We start from the raw sequence: 17,034 nt of genomic DNA, 5'->3' as shown, positions 1-17,034 counted from the left end.
CTATCTCAAGCTCTGTTTCGGGGATGAATCCCTCACTTTGATGCTCGATATGAGGTGTGCAAGTGCTCAAGCTTGAATCCATTGGTCCTAGCAAGGGAACCAAAATGTGGGAGCTTTTGCTCAACCGCCAAGACCCACGGACCACTTATTGTTTCAAGCATTCCAAGTGAGCTCTAATGGCTATCTCTCACCTAGCCGACGCGCCATCAATCCTACGAGTGTAGTGAGCTTACCTTGATGCCGATATGAGTTTCCTTCTCTCTTGCACACACCGGTAGCTCCATGATCCTAGATACTAGCTCAAGCATCCTCAAGCCTTCTCCATCTCCAAGCTCCATCCACCATAGCCGCGCACGCAAGAGAAGAGAAGAGAAGAGAAGAAGAGAAGAGCTCTTGTTAGCCACACACCAAAGAATGAGCTTCCATTCACTTTTTGAGCTTTATATACAAAACCCTAAATTCCCATGGGCACCCATCCCTTTCTTTTACTTTGTCTATTTCCCCCTTCTAGCCTTGTGCCTCTAGCCTACACCTGTTTAGTACTTTACAATTGGCAGAAAAGGGAGCCTGGCGCTCTTTTACACAATTTTTTGGAGTTTTTTGAGGCGCCTTTCATTTAAAATTACGCTTTTGGCCCCAGCTTAGCTTTAGAGGCCTCCTGCACGTCTTTGCTCTTTTTCCATCTTCTTTCCGATTTTTCATTCATTCTTCCGACTTCTTGACTTGGGGTTAACACCATCACTTGAAGCCTTCAGCAACAAAGCTTCCATTGTATAAGAAAAACGGCCATTGAGAAGAGGAGAGAGAATGGCAAGAAGCCGTTTACCGTGCTTCACAAACCAGCACCACGAAACAGAAAGAGCGGAGGAAATCTGTGCTCATTTCATGCCTATAGCCAAAGCTTATATTGACTGCATATTTTTGTGGAGAAGGAGAAGATCAGATCAATATAAACAACACAAGCTCAGCCTCATGTACCTCTAAATGAAAGTTTCCTTAATCAAGGCATATGTCTACTCTTTGGGAAGCTTAATACATGAAGAATCAAGCTTTGGTGTCTCATTAGGAAGTAGAAACCATTGAGAGAAGATAGAAGCAGTAGAAGCCATGGATTCTTCGAGAAAAGCTTGAGAAGAGGGGAGAGAAAGATTGAGTCTAGAAGCAAACCCTTCCTTCTCAAAAGTAACCATGGTTTAAGTGTCCTCTAGCCATGTCTAACCCTCTTTTGGTCCATATGCCTTCAAAATGGAGTAAAATTTGATGACGACTTGTCAAAGTAGTTATGAACCTCCAACTTGCTCCCATACCTCTGTCAAGAAGCACTAAAATAACCACAGTTTGAAGTAGTACAACTGAATCCCCAAGAGGAACACCAAGGAAAAGGGGATTCTACTGCAATAAAATCTGTCTTGTAACATCAAAAAGCTTTTGTTTCATTCTTTTGATGACAAAAAAAAGGAAAATAGCAAATCTTCACGCAGCATCATAGTAGATATCTCCCACGGATTTGATAGAATCAACCATAATCTTCAACATCTTCATAAAATCCAATAATAGAACAAGGAACATAAAAGAATACACCATTTTTTAATGGGAATCAATCACATAGTATTCATCTTCAATGTCTTCATAGTTTTCTCTCTCAATCTCTCATAGAAAGATACATTGTTTTGATAGAATTGACTATCTCTAACTCTCTCTCTCTCTCTCTCTCTCTCTCTCTCTATCAATAGTACATCATCTCCTAACTACAATACTCAAGAATGGCACTTAATAATCCTTCTTAGGTCGTGGATGCACCTCCCAAGAGGTATGGGAGGTATGAAAGGGCACCAGAGTCACTACAATATCTCTTCATAGCTCACTACTGTCACTGTCACATTAGTCTTTTCTTCAGTCTTCAGCAGCAGCTGCTTCTTGTTAGAAATCAAGCTCACCGTCAGTGTCTTTATCTATGACCGATATCTATGACAGCTAGTGTGTACAGATGTATACATGTGACTACATTAAATAAGTTGGATTAGTAGTCAGTTAGTGACCTGACTAGAGTTAGTCTGTCTAGTCTACATTTACACTAGGTCACTTTATCTTTGTATTGTGTGTGCTTTTCAGTTTAGTGTGTGGAACATGAAGGAATGAGCTTGAGAGCCTGAAGGCTCATGGATATGGTGTTTTCCATGTCTCTCTCTCGTCTTTGAACATAGTATCACAGCATTGCCAGGTTGAGGTCTCTGGAGCAGGAGGGAGTCAAGAAGACTTGAAGAAGCTGAAGAACAAGGTTTTTTGAAAACAAGAACAGGCTACCATTACTCTGTCAAGGTATGCATTTGCTCATTTTGGACTCCATGCTTTATCACAGTGGTTGAGGCCTTTCTAGGAGCCTTGGTGGGCATCCTTGAGCATATGTAAGTGGCCATTGAGCCTCATGATGAGGAGGACGTCAACAAGGTCTAGAATTCTGCGTGAACTGGGCTTCTTGATCTGGGTGGACTGCAACCTGTCAATCTTCAGTGGGGCACTTGGACAGGACTCATAGGGCATGTATGCTCACTCTTGATGATATCTGAAGTGTACAAGAGGTAAATGCTTGTGTGGAAGCTCTGTTATGAGTTGGAGTAACAGACACAGACCTGTAATCAGTTCTGAAATACTATAAATATGAATGGACAGCATGCATTCAGTCATTATTGACATACAGGAGCCTTGTACTACACTCAGAAGGCATCCTTGGAGCACAAGAATGTGTCAAAGCATGTATACATTGGATCAAATGTCTTGGAGCTGAGATTTCTTGCTCAAAATACTCAAATTTGAAAATCATTGACAGGCTAAAAACTGTCATACATAGTCCATGACAAGCATTGTGTATTACTGAAGCAATACAAGTCATCTTGGGGGTTCCATCATCTATATGAACTGACTTACACATGCTGAATGTATGGAGGATTGAAGCAAGCAATAAGCATAATTGAAAACTGAATTCTGAAGCTAAAGTAAATGTAGTCACACTATCTTGGTTAATTACAAATAGCTCATGAAATTTATGCCATTGGTCAATGAAGACAGGTTGTCTATTCCAACTCAGATGCTCATGTATTGAACTTGCCACTATAAAGTAAATGTATGACATGGTCGGAAGACATTTTGGAGCTGCTTGGAGCTTGGTATGCTGAATTTTGGCTGACTGCAACTTGCAACTAAATTTGTTGGCACTTGTATGTGCTGGTTATGCACTATTCTGTCCCTCTATGCTCATGTCTTGATTTCCAAATGTACTAGCAGCTACCTGGAAGATTTTGGAACATGTATGATATGATTACCACTCAATTTTAAACTTGAAATTGCTGCTGGTTACTCACAGTTTACAGTTTTCAGACTGCATGTATGTACCCTGGTAGTGAGGTTATAGAAGCTTAAGCTAAAGCAAACACATAGCTTATGTATTGACAGTTATATCTACAGTTGAGACCACTTATTTGTGGGTTGTTTTGGGGTGTCAGTGGGCTGAAATACCTTGTTTTTTTCTACAATTTAGTGCAGAAAACTGTCATAAACTGTTATGGGCTGAACTTGGTCAGTCATACTTATTGGTCTGCAGGGAGTCAGGCACTTGATAGACAGTCTATTGCATCATGGCTAATGAACATGGGACTGAAAATATCACTCAGATAGCTGGAGAGAAGTTGGATAACACGAACTTTGCATTATGGAAATTCAGAATGAAAAACTTTCTGGTTGGTAGAGGTTATTGGGATCTATGTACAGGAGATGAAGTTGCTCCTGAGTTGCCTGCACACAATCCAACAAATGAACAGAAAAGAGCCTACAGGATATGGAATGAAAGAGCATGCAAGGTGCTGCATTGGTTTTCTTTATGTATATCTGATGCTATGGTAATTCAAATCACTGGATGTGAGACTCCGAAGGATGCTTGGGACATACTGATGAAAAATTATGGAACCATGACACATGCAAGGAAGATCCAGTTGAAATAGCAGTTCAACAACATGTCTAGGAATGGCAAGAGCATCCAGGCGTATACCACAGAGATTAAGACCATAGCTGATCAACTTGCTACTATTGGCTCAAGTGTATCAAAATATGATATGATTGATGTTTCTTTGAATGGCTTAGGCAAAGAGTACAAAGCTTTTGACACTTCCATTTTTGTCAGAGAAGAGCCCCCTAGCTGGGAAGAGCTAGTTGCCTTGTTGCTGCATGAGGAAGTCAAAGTTGGTTTGAATACAAGTTCCAGTGCATCTCAGAGTAGCGACAGTGTGTTATACTCTAGCCAGCGTGGCATAGGATCTAGAGGTCGTGGTTCATTTCGAGGTCGTGATGACAATCGTAATGCTTATAGATAGCAGCAGCAGCAGAGTAATTGTCACGATGCAAATACACAAGGCCAACGTGGATCTGGTGGGTTTAGAGGCAGGGGGAGATCACCCTGAGGTAGAAGTGGTGGATCTCGTTCATGGTAGTCATCTGATCAGTCCAATAGGGACAAGGACTGCCATTATTGTGGCCGATATGGGCATATTGCAAAGGATTGTTACAAAAAGCAGGGAGATATGAAGGCAAAGGGCAGACAACATGGGCACTATGCATCTTCCAGTGGTGTTCATGATGAGCCAGTTGATAGACTCTTTGCCATGCAGCATGTATCTAAAAATGCATCGAGACATGATAGAGATGACAGATGGTACATTGAATTTGGAGCGTCAAATCATATGACACCACATGGAGAGTGGTTTGATGAGATGGTTGTAGGTACACATGGTCATTTATGTACTGGGGATGACACCCAACATGACATAAAGCATAAAGGGATTGTTCCTCTTATGATGCCTGATGGCAAGAAGAAAGGGATGCATGATATATTACATGTACCGACCATAACAAAGAATCTGTTGTCTGTGGGTCAAATGGCAGAACAGAATTTGCAAGTGAGGTTCAACAAAGATGGGTGTTTCATTGAGGAGTATGGAAATGGCTATAAGTTAATTGCCAAGGGCAAAAGGTATGGCAGGATGTTTACATTGGATGCGACCATTGTGGGACTGAAGGCAACCATGTTTGCTCATGATGAGAGTGCCATTCGGGATGTAGAGATTTGGCACAAATGGATTGGACATGCCAATGTACAAAAGCTGAAATCTATGCAGCAGAAAGAAGTAGTACTTGGATTACCTAAATTCAAGTATAATGATTTTGGTCATGTATGCCCTACATGTCAAATTTGGGAAGTAGGCATGGTTTCCTTTCATGAGACATGTAAAAAATAGCACTAGGCCTTTACAATTGGTGCACTCTGATGTCTGGGGTCCTTCACATAATGCTTCTTTTGGTGGTGCACAATATTATGTCTCATTTATTGATGATTTCAGCAGGTACACTTGGCTTTATATTTTGAAGCATAAGGATGATGTGTTTGATGCATTCAAAGACTTCAAGAAACATGCTGAAAATGAATTGGGCTATTACATATCATGCTTGAGATCAGATGGAGGAGGTGAATATGTCTCAAACTACTTTGACAGGTATCTAGCTAAACATGGGATCGGAAGACAACTCACATGCAGTTATACACCGTAGCAAAACGGTGTTGCAGAGAGGAAAAACAGGGTTTTGATGGAGTCAGCTAGAGCTATGATGAATGAAAAATGTCTACCAAATGGTTATTGGGCTGAAGCAGTGGTGACTACTGTCTATGTGCTGAATCGAACCCCTACAGCAGGGATTCATGATGTCACTCCATATGAACGGCTGTATGGTCATAAACGTGATATTTCACACTTGAAGGTATTTTGCAGCATTGCATATGTGCATATAACAGATGAGAAGAGGAAGAACTTGGATCCTAAGGTAGTAAAAAGTGTGTTTATAGGATATGAACAGGAACGGAAAGCTTATAAGTGTTATGTACCTTCTACGCATGAGACACTCATAAGCAGAGATGTGGTATTTGATGAGTTAGCATCCTGGTATGGGAATCCTATTGCAATGCCTATTGATGGCTCACCCAGTATGAGTCATGCTGAAAATACTCTGGTAGAGAGTACTTCCATGAGTGGTGAGACAGGTGATGTATCATCTACAGTGAGTCCTTGGACAGGATGATTATGGAGTCGCACTACTGCATCCACTGACACGGATATGTCAGTGAGGGGGAGAACAGATAAGGGAAAAGAAAAGGTTTTTGAAGATGTAACAGGTCCACTCACTATAGGTTATGATTCATCTAGTAGTGACAGATTAGACCATGAATTGGGGATTCCGTCTGTTATGACGCCAGGTGCTAGGTAGAGCCGTTATGTGCCGCCTCATGAGAGGCAAGCTCACAACAAGCCACAGCTCAGGAGATCAGAGAGGGTCAGACGACCTATTGACACCTATTGACAGGTATACTTACATTGGATATTCAGCTTGTCATTATGCTTATATGACGAAAGTAACAGGTTTTAGAGAACCAAGTAAGTTTGATGAGGCAGTTGTGCAGATGAGAATTGGCGTGCTGCTATGGATGAGGAATATTCAGCTTTGGCTGAAAATGGTACATGGGATTTGGTACAGTTGCCTGAGGGCAAAACACCTTTTGGATGCAAGTGGGTGTATAAGGTAAAATGTAAATCAGATGGATCATTGGAAAGATATAAGGCCAGGCTGGTTGCAAAAGGGTATGCGCAACAGTATGGTCTTGATTATGAGGAGACTTTCGACCCTGTAGCAAAGATGGCTATAGTTAGAACTATGATTGCTTTGGCAGTAGCTAGAGGCTGGAAACTATGGCAAATGGATGTAAAAAATGCATTTCTCAATGGAGAATTACATGAAGAGGTTTACATGGAACAGCCTGAAGGCTATGTACATCTAGAATTTCCAGCACATGTATGCCGGCTGAAAAAGGCACTATATGGGCTGAAACAGGCACCCAGAGCATGGAATGCTCGCATTGGCAGTTATTTACAGCAACATGGTTTCCGATTGGGAGATGCTGATCATAGTCTGTTTGTGAAGAAGACAGATAGTGGCTATGTTTTCCTAGTTGTCTATGTTGATGACTTAATCATTACAAGAGATGATGAAAATGGGATTGCAGAAATAAAGACATGTTTACAGGCTGAGTTTAAGGTCAAGGATCTTGGAGAGCTGAAATATTTTTTGGGGATTGAGGTTGTCTCTACACCTCAAGGAATATGGCTGCTACAAAAGCAGTATGCTCATGACATGTTACAGAAATATGGTATGGCTGATTGCAAGCCTATGGATATGCCTTTGGAGCAGAATGTCAAGGTGCAGATTGATGTTGGGACAGAGATTGAGAATGTTACTATGTATAGACAGATGGTAGGTAGCTTGATCTATCTCATGATCACTAGACCTAACTTGAGTTATGCTGTGGGGCTGATCAGTCAGTGCATGTGCAGAAGCCTCAGAAACCACACTTGGACGCAATCAGAAGAATTCTGAGATATGTAAAGAGTACCACAGATCATGGGCTATTTTATGCATATGGGAAATCCCTTGACTTGATGGGGTACACTAATGCTGACTGGGCTGGTTGCACATATGACAGGAGGTCAACCAGCGGCTATGCATTTGGATTGGGTAGTAGCATGATCAATTGGCAGAGTAAGAAACAGCCTACAGTTGCATTGTCTAGTATGGAAGGAGAGTATCATGGTGCGGCCTTAGTGGCCTGTAAAGCTAAGTGGGAGTACACTTGGGAGTACACTTGGAAGTTGCTGAATGACTTGGGAGTACACTTGGACAGCAAAGTCAAGATGTACTGTGGCAATTTGAGCAATGTTATGTTAGCAAGCAATCATGTTTATCATGCAAGCTCAAAACACATTGAGGTTCACAACCATTTCATCAGGGAAATGGTTTTAGCATATCAGATTGACTTGGAGAATGTGCAGACTGAAGACTAGGTAGCAGACATCTTTACCAAATCACTTGGTAAAGATAAGTTCATTCACTTTAGAAAGATACTTGGAGTGATGCAGATGATTTGAGTTTTTTTTTAAATCTTGAGGGGGAGTGTTAGAAATCAATCTCACCGTCAGTGTATCTTTATCTATGACCGACATCTATGACAGCTAGTGTGTACAGCTGTATACATGTGACTACATCAAATAAGTCAGGTTAGTAGTCAGTTAGTGACCTGACTAGAGTTAGTCTGTCTAGTCTACATTTACATTAGATCACTTTATCTTTGTATTGTGTGTGCTTTTCAGTTTAGTGTGTGGAACATGAAGGAATGAGCTTGAGAGCCTGAAGGCTCATGGATATGGTGTTTCCCCTGTCTCTCTCTCCTCTTTGAACACTTCTTCCATTTGTTTTAGCTCTTTTGAACTTAGATTCATACTTTCCAAAAGTTATAACACTTTCCCAAATTCAAACAAACATTCTACAGAACACTTACAGAAGATCTACAGAACAAAATAGAATAGGAACAGAGCAAAGACAGAACAGAGACAGAGGCTCTATAGAAGGTCTACAGAAAGTTACAGAAGGTCATCAGAGAATAATAGATCCTTATAGCTCATACCAAATCCATTCAAAACTATAAAAAACTATTCAATAAGCTTTCAAAAGATCTCAACATTCATCAATCATCAATCCATGCTCCATACAAAAGAAAATCAGAACAAAACAAAAGCTAAACAGAAGGTATCAAAACCAATCAGAACCTCAACAGAACCTATCAGAACATCACATAGCTTCATATTTCCACTAAGAATCATCATAAGCTTCCAAAAAATAATCAATATCATCCAAAAAAACTCTCAAACACTTCCAAAAACAACCAATCATCACTCAAAATCCATAAAAAATCAACCATTCAGGACTCACAAACAACAAAAATCAATCAAAAATTTAGTCTTTTCCCACTTTCAACATATCCCCACACTTAGAAAGGAAGCATCCTCGCGACCTAAGGAAAATAAGAATGTAAGTTCAGTAAAGAGCTCAATTTGATCTTCTTTAGTATCTTCAATAATCACCCCAAACCACGACTCCAACTTATCACATGTATCTAGGAAAGAATACTACTAAAGAAAAACATCATTATTCATTAACACATCTTATAAACAATAGAAAATCATAACAAATTTGTAAAGGATATAAGAGGTTCTTTAGTTTTGCATCCTAGGCTTTCCATCCACCATCACCATCAATGTCAATAGTCAAAAAGAGAGTTCCCGAACAACTTATTCAACTAGCATTTGTTGGTCATCAAGTACATGGTTAGGGTTGGGTACATATTTTTTCAATTGGCTGATATGGAATACATTGTGAACCTTTAAGTTCTCAAGGAGTTGCAATCTATAAGCATTGGGTCCTAGGCATTTTAGGATTTTGTACGGCCCACAATACCTTGGACGTAGCTTCTTGCAATCTCCTAAGGATAGAGAACTCTTTTTAGGGCGTACGCAAATGAAGACCATGTCTCCTTCTTTGAAGGCTCTTTCTTGACGCTTAAAATTCGCGTATGCCTTTTGTCTATCCTTGGCCACTTGTATGTCTTGTCTTATTGACTTTATTTGATCATCCATGTCTTCCAACATTTGTCTTGAAGCTTCAACCCTTAAGGTTGGATCTGAGAAGTTTAGGGGACTTCTGCAATCATGACCATACAATGCTTGAAAAGGGGTCATCTGAATGCTCTGCTGGTAAGAAGCATTGTAGGAAAATTCAACTAATGGCAAGTATTGAATCCACCTCTTCGGCTCTTGACAGCAGTATGCCCTAAGCATATCTTCGATGACTTGATTAACTCGCTCTGTTTGGCCATCCGTTTGAGGATGGTAGGCGGTGCTAAAGCGGAGTTGAGTCCCAATAGCTTCAAAGATAGCTCTCCAGGAGTGTGATGTGAAGAGAGAATCTCGATCGCTAATGATTCTTCTGGGTAACCCATGTAGCTTGAATATCTCCTTGATAAAAAATCTTGCAATGTCCGAGGCTTTATAGTTTGTCTTTACTGGAATCAGGTGTGCAACCTTGGTAAGCATGTCAACCACAACCATGATGGAATTGTATCCTCCTTGGACTTGGGGTAAGCCTACAACAAAATCCATACTAATGAATTCCCATTTCATTTGGGGGATGTCAAGCGGTTGCAGTTTCCCTGGCATCAAGACATGTTCGGCTTTGATACGTTGGCAAGACAAACACTCACTGACATATTTGAGAATGTCACCTTTAAGCCTCTCCCAATGGTAGCTCTTCCTAACTGCATTAATAGTCTTAGCATAGCCAGGATGTCTTGCGAAAGGGGAATCATGAGCTTCCCATATTATCTTCTGCTTAAGAGACTGACTTGCTGGTATACATAGCCTTGTTCTGTAGTAGACAAGCCCATTATCAATGGAAAATTCCTGATATTTAGCTTGCAACTTTTGATTCTGCTCCTTGGTAGATATTTCATTTAGCATTGCTTGGTAGGCCAAATCATGGAATGCTTTCTCTCTAGCTAATTCAAGTATAGGGTTTTTTGGCATAGATACTTTTGTAGCCAGAGATCTGGCCGTTGATGGATTCTGCAAGATTAGGGAATTTAGGAATGCCTTGCGACTAAGTGCATCGGCAACTACATTCTCTTTCCCTGGTCGGTACTTGATTTCAAAATCATATTCCTCCAATACTTCAATCCACCGACGTTGCCTCATGTTGAGCTCGTTCTGGGTAAAAATCCATTTGAGACTCTTATGGTCAGTTACTAGAGTAAACTTGTTACCCAACAGGTAGTGTCTCCAAAGCTTTAGAGCATGGATGATAGCTAGTAATTCTAGATCATGCGTGGTATAATTCTTTTCATGACTCTTCAATTTCCTTGAAGAGTATGCTACTGGATGGCCTTCCTGCATAAGTACACACCCCAAGGAAAGAATGCTAGCATCAGTTACTACCTCGAACTCCTTATTGAGGTCATTTAGAATAGGTGCTGATACCAAACTTTGCTTCAATCTGTCGTAGCTATTTTTTTCAAAAGTTGACCATGTAATGGAAGTCTGCTTCTTTAGTAAATCCGTTAGAGGTGCTGCAATCAAATCATAGTTTTTTATGAAGACCCTATACCATCCTGTCAATCCAAGAAAGCTGTGTATTTCTTTGACAGATACTGGTGTTGGCCATTCAAGCACATCTATGACCTTGGCTGGGTCTACTGATATTCCTTTTGATGATACTATGAATCCCAGATATTCAATCTGACACTTGAAGAATGCACACTTCTTCATTTTTTCATACAGCTTATGTGACCTCATTGTCTCAAGGACAATCCGAAGTTGAGGTTCATGATCTTCTTCCTATTTAGAATAGACTAAAGTGTCATCAAAGAAGACAAGCACAAAATCATCGAGATATGGTCTAAAGATATCCTGCATTAATCTATTGAAGGTAGCCGGTGCATTCGTAAGCCCGAATGACATAACCAGGAACTCAAAGTGCCCATATCTTGTATTGAAAGCTGTCTTTGGGATATCTTCTTCCTTGATCCTTATCTGATAGTAACCTGACCTGAGATCAATCTTGGAGAAGATCTTTGCACCCTGAAGACGATCAAGAAGCTCATCTATTCTAGGAATAGGATACTTGTTTTTTACTGTTGATTGATTCAACCCTCGGTAATCAATACATAGTCGAAGTGTCCCATCTTTCTTTTTTTGGAATAGTACTAGAGCTCCCCACGATGAATTGCTAGGCTTGATCTAAGAGTTGCTTGAGTTGTTCCTTCAACTCTATTGCTTCTAGTATGGACATTCTATAAGGTCTCTTTGCGATTGGCGCAGCTCTAGGCACTAACCTAATCTCATGATCCACTTCTCTTTGAGGCAGAAGTTCGGTCAATTCTTCAGGCAATACATCAGCGCATTCCTTTAGCCAAAAAGGTCCTTCATGAGACTCTTGCTGTTGATCTAACTTGTTGAGTTTGATCAAGTAAACGGGTAATCCTTTTCTGACTCATTTTATGATCGGAGATACTTTGGCTAATTGGATTCTTGGCACTCCTGCCTCACCTTGAGTTGTGACGAATTCCCTTTCAGAGTTTTGAAAAGAAACTTGACCCTTTCCACAGTGAATGTGGGCATCGTTGGGCTTAAGCCAAGGCTTAAGCCAATCCATTCAGAGTAGACACTCATGGATACCTAAATTCATGACTCTGAATTTTACTAAAGTCTTCTTCCCTCCTAGAAAGAATTCCATCTTAGCAGTTTGCCTGGTACAAGTTACCTCATGACCATTTGCCAATTCCACAAGAAGGGTAGGTGCTTCTAATGTGGTTATTCCTAATCTTTTGCACATGATGGTGAGATAAAGGAATGTGTACTGCCACAATCAATCAAGGTTTTGGTTTTGAATCACCGAGAACTGGCAATTTGGCCCTTTTTTGTGTAGAGTAGCGTGGATTGTCGCTCTTTCAAACTCTGCTTCCATGGTCGGATCTTCTTCTTCCCCTCCTTCGCACATTAGCCTATTGGCAATGCAGACGATTCTTCCTCTTCCTCGAGTAGCGGCTCCTTGACCACGGCCTGCTCCTTGGAAAGGCACTTGGCGATGTCCTCCACTGAGCTTGGGACATTGCCTCTTGAAGTGACCGGGTTCGTTGCAGTGGAAACAACAGAGGTTTCGGCCATTACTTTGAGTAGGAACAAAGTTGTTGACGTTATTTGTCCTTGCTTTCTTTCTTTGTCCCTGATTATGACCTTGAACTCTCTTTGTTTGAGGTCTGAATGCACCTCTGTTTGGATCATTATAAGACCAAGTTTTATTACCCCTTGGTTTAGCTTGCACCTCCTGAATTATAGGCACCGCTCGAATGAGTGCATCTTGAAGGTCTGATGGACACATAGATTCGAGACGGGTATTTACTGGTGGATTTAAGCCCGTACAAAATTTGGACACCTGCTGCGTCATGTCCATCTATGGTGCATATTTTAAAAGTGAGACGAATTGAGAGTAGTATGCGTCAAGAGTGAGTCCTAGCTGTTTTAGCTCGTAGAACTCGTTCATTTTCTGCGTGCGATATGCAGGTGGTAAGTATCTTCCCTGCATGGCTTTCTTTAGCTTCTCCCAGGTAACGGATCCCTCTAAAATCCCTTGATCCCTGCACCATTGCTTCCACCAATGTCTGGCTTCGCCGGTGAGCTTTAACTTGGCGAGCATAGCCTGATTGGAGGGTGCAGTACCGGCTACTTCGAAGTAATCCGAATTTTAGCATTAGCCTGAACAAACCTGCCCCTCCCGTCAAACTGGGTGGCTTTATCTGCTTGAGAAGGAACTTCTTCTCCTAGATCACAGCAGTAGTTGATGTAGGAGGCAAATTTAAAACCTGTACCTAGGGTTGTGCCTGAATAAAGGTTTTCTTAATGTTATTATATGATAATCGACATTAGCTTATCTTTCATTTTTAGTTCAGCTATCTTGTAAACAATGTAGCTACTTAAATTTTTATCAATTCTTATACATAGCCAGACATTGATAGAAAGAAGTCTTTATTTGTATTTACATGGGCATAGCTCTTTCGAATACAACGTTTCATATGATGATAAGCCAATCGTTACATTCAGTTTGGGGAGAACAACATTGTATTGCATTTATCTACAGGAATTGAGTAGTAGTAGGGTTTTGGGTCATGGATCTTTAGGAATTGATAAGTCATTGGAAGTTCAGGATATCCTTTCCGTTGGAATCCATACTTCTCATGATGGCCCAATACTTTAATCCTGTCGGCGGGGATTACACAGGTTACTTCCTCATATACATATGAGTTCATCTCAACCCTCTGACCTTGGATATGTAAAGTTGAATTTACGTGTGAGCTTCCACAAAAACGAATAGCTTCACGACTTTAGGGTCTTCCAACCACTTGATCCTCTTTAGGTTGGTCTGTAGATAAGCAAACCGGTGGGCGGCTATATAGTAGATTCCATAAGTCCCCGTCCATCTTCGTTCTATGTATAGAGGTGATGGATTATAAATCTGCTCCAGGATGTTCATCATCCCAATTCTTTGTCTATAAATCGGAGAATGCATTGGAGTCATAAACATGACCCGAAATACCAAAAACGTGTTCCACGCTTCGTAACTCTGTAAGACAGTATTGAAGGTAAGAAAATGTTTTGGACAGCAACAATTTCTTTACTTCTTTTAATTGAGATTTTATAAAAGCAATTCCGTTATTGGTCGGCTCTGATACCAACTATAATGTATCCTCTTCGTATCATCCAGGACACGTCTTAGCAATCCATCAGAAGGGATGTCTAGAAAGCTCCGCCTGGCACTCCCATGGAATGTTACGGGATTTGCGATTTAGGTCTTTCCGCGTTTGCCACGTAGCAGAAGTATCCTGGCCATTCCCACTTAGGACCGACCGGAATTAGGGTTTTCCTGACTGGTCATTAACTAACAGCAACTAGCGTTGGACCCAAGCAAACTACTTTACGCAGAAACGGCAGGTCCGAAGCAGATTCACACTACACTTGGTTCAAGGAGAATGGGAAAGCAGAGGGATGCAGAGCTCAACCTCTCTGCCATAAGGCATAGTCCCATTCCGTTCCCCTAAAATAGTGTAAATCGGTTAAGACATAACTCTAGGTCATCACTTTTGTTATTCATTTTCTTTGACGATCATCCTACTGTTCTTTGAGAAAAGTTCCCGGCTAACGGGGACCACCCAACCGTAGGACGGCGGACCTATGGTCCATCCTCCGCACTTTCCTTGGTTTGTTTTAGTTATGTAATTATCTAACACATTAGTTTGACATGTAACAACGAGCTTCTTTAATTAATCCGTTAAACACTGGTTCCTTCACGTAATCTTATCACGTGACATAGAAAAACAATATTAAACAAGTTCTTTATTAACATATCATCATTTTTATCTTTGAAATACAAGGAGTTCCACCCGTAGGCTTGTCCATAATCTGCCCGAAGGCTATCCAGTAATCCACAGTGATCACTATTTCAAGCTTCTACCCGTAGACCAGTATGCGGGCCTCGAGATCCAATCCCAAGTCACGTTAGCCTCTTGTGTAGGACCCGAAAGGCGAGGGATTTACGGCCAGAGCCCCCCTGGCACCCAAGCGTCCTCCTGCTCCAAGTAGAGCTCAACGGAGAGACCTCTCATGGTGGATTCGGTCCATGTTCCCAGCGCGGTCAACAACCCCCTTGGTTAGGGTTAGGCAGGCAGTCGGGGGTAACTGAAACTGCCTCTCCCTTCAGGCCTTTAACCTGAAGTATAGGTATTCATTTAATTTGTAATTCATAATTCAAACAGTGCTCTAAAATCTCTAGCAAGCACAAACATTTCCATTAATCGACCGTGTTGTTTGGCAAACTACTAAGGAAGTGTTCTTTCCTTTTGAGTGTATCAGCACTCGTTCCCAAGGTGTCTTGTAAATTGGTGAGATCCTTTATATTCCGGGTTAGGGCCTACCTTATTAACCCAACTTGGTCAACCCTAAAGTTCCTTAGATACTTCAGTTTTCGGTTTATAACTTTCCTTATTTAGAAGGATATCCGAAAATACATCCTTTTGCAAGATAACTTGCGTAGGGATCTGCCATCCTTGTTGAGGGTATTTACCCTTTCTCCTTGTGAATCAATCACAAGACTAAATGACTTCGTACTTGCTGCGCAAGTCCTGCGATGGAATAATCCGTTTTTAGATCCTTTAAGCTGGACCTAAGGTCTCTTTTTAAGAACCTCAGGGACCCTAGTTCTTTATCTTTACGAATTTATTGACCCTACAATAAGGAAAGTAGTCAAGTGCTTAAGGTATAAATGTTTCTTTGGTCTTTAAATCATTTCCAAGGCATATTTTTGCACCATGGTATTTCTAAGTTTACATTGGTTTGGTTATATTTTGGAAGGTAATATTGATCACCTCATCACAGTTTTGTTATCCTTGTGACAATTGATTTTTCAGTCGGTACAATTCAATTTAATCTTCCTTTTTCTTTGCAGACAAACTCATGCCAAATAACAATCATTTCCCTTGATAAGATGTGCAATTAGCAATGATGACTTTCTAGTAATTTGAGCAACGAAAGAAACCTTTCATGAATTTAATCATTTACAATGATTCATTGCAAAAAGGAATAGGACTAATGGTGCAAGATACAATTTCTATACCCTCAGGATTTAGCTGAAATATACTACTATAGTAAGTAGATAATTTTGCTCGTAATTCGTTATAATGCATGATGCTATTCGAAGGAAACTATGTTTTATACATTATCATTTATTCAAATAAGCTAAACTCCTTCCTTATAAATAACTCGAAAAAATATATCCTATCCCTAACAATTACTCTTTGCATGATTGACTTAAAACCGATTTAAAACCAAGAAGAAAAACCTGGTTTTGGGGTGAGATATCCACATGGATACTGGGAGATGAACCTCCCGCAGCTACTCCTTGGACTTTCTTAGGCGGCATCGTATTTCGAACGTGAAGGTAGCTTTTACTCTTTCTTCTGGATTTCCACTATCTCTCTTTTGAGGAAAGGTGCCGCTTAAATGGTTGATCATGAGAAGGAATGATAGGACCTTTAGATTCTTAGATTCTTCGGAGAGGGAAATATTTACAAAGCCTAAGAAGGCCCTATAGGGTCTATACTTGGCAAAAAGTTTATGGGTGAGTGTGGTTTTGCAACCACATGAACCCTTGGAGAGCTTTGGGCTTGGGGTAAAAGGTATAGAAGGAAATTTCTATCTTTCCTTGCACTTCCTCTACTTTTTCTTCTCCTTCCCTACTCCTCCTCCTTCACTCCTCTTTTTTCCTCCCTTTGTACCCTTCTACCTCCCTCTATTCCTTCTTTCTTACCTCTTTTATCTTCTTCTACCCTATTTCACTCTACTCTTCTTTCTCTTCTTTATCTTCTTCCACCCTATTCCTCTCTACTCTTCCTCCTTCACACCTCTTCTTTTCTTTATCTTCTCCCACCTTATTCCTCTCTACTCCTCCTCCTTTACTTCACTCCTTCTCTTCTTTATCTTCTCCCACCGTATTCCTCTCTACTCC

This window comes from Lygodium microphyllum, chromosome 28, assembly GCF_053477565.2.
Source record: "Lygodium microphyllum isolate KBCC chromosome 28, Lygodium_microphyllum_v1.1.10, whole genome shotgun sequence".
NCBI lineage: Eukaryota > Viridiplantae > Streptophyta > Polypodiopsida > Schizaeales > Lygodiaceae > Lygodium > Lygodium microphyllum.
Note: the sequence above shows the minus strand (reverse complement) of the source record.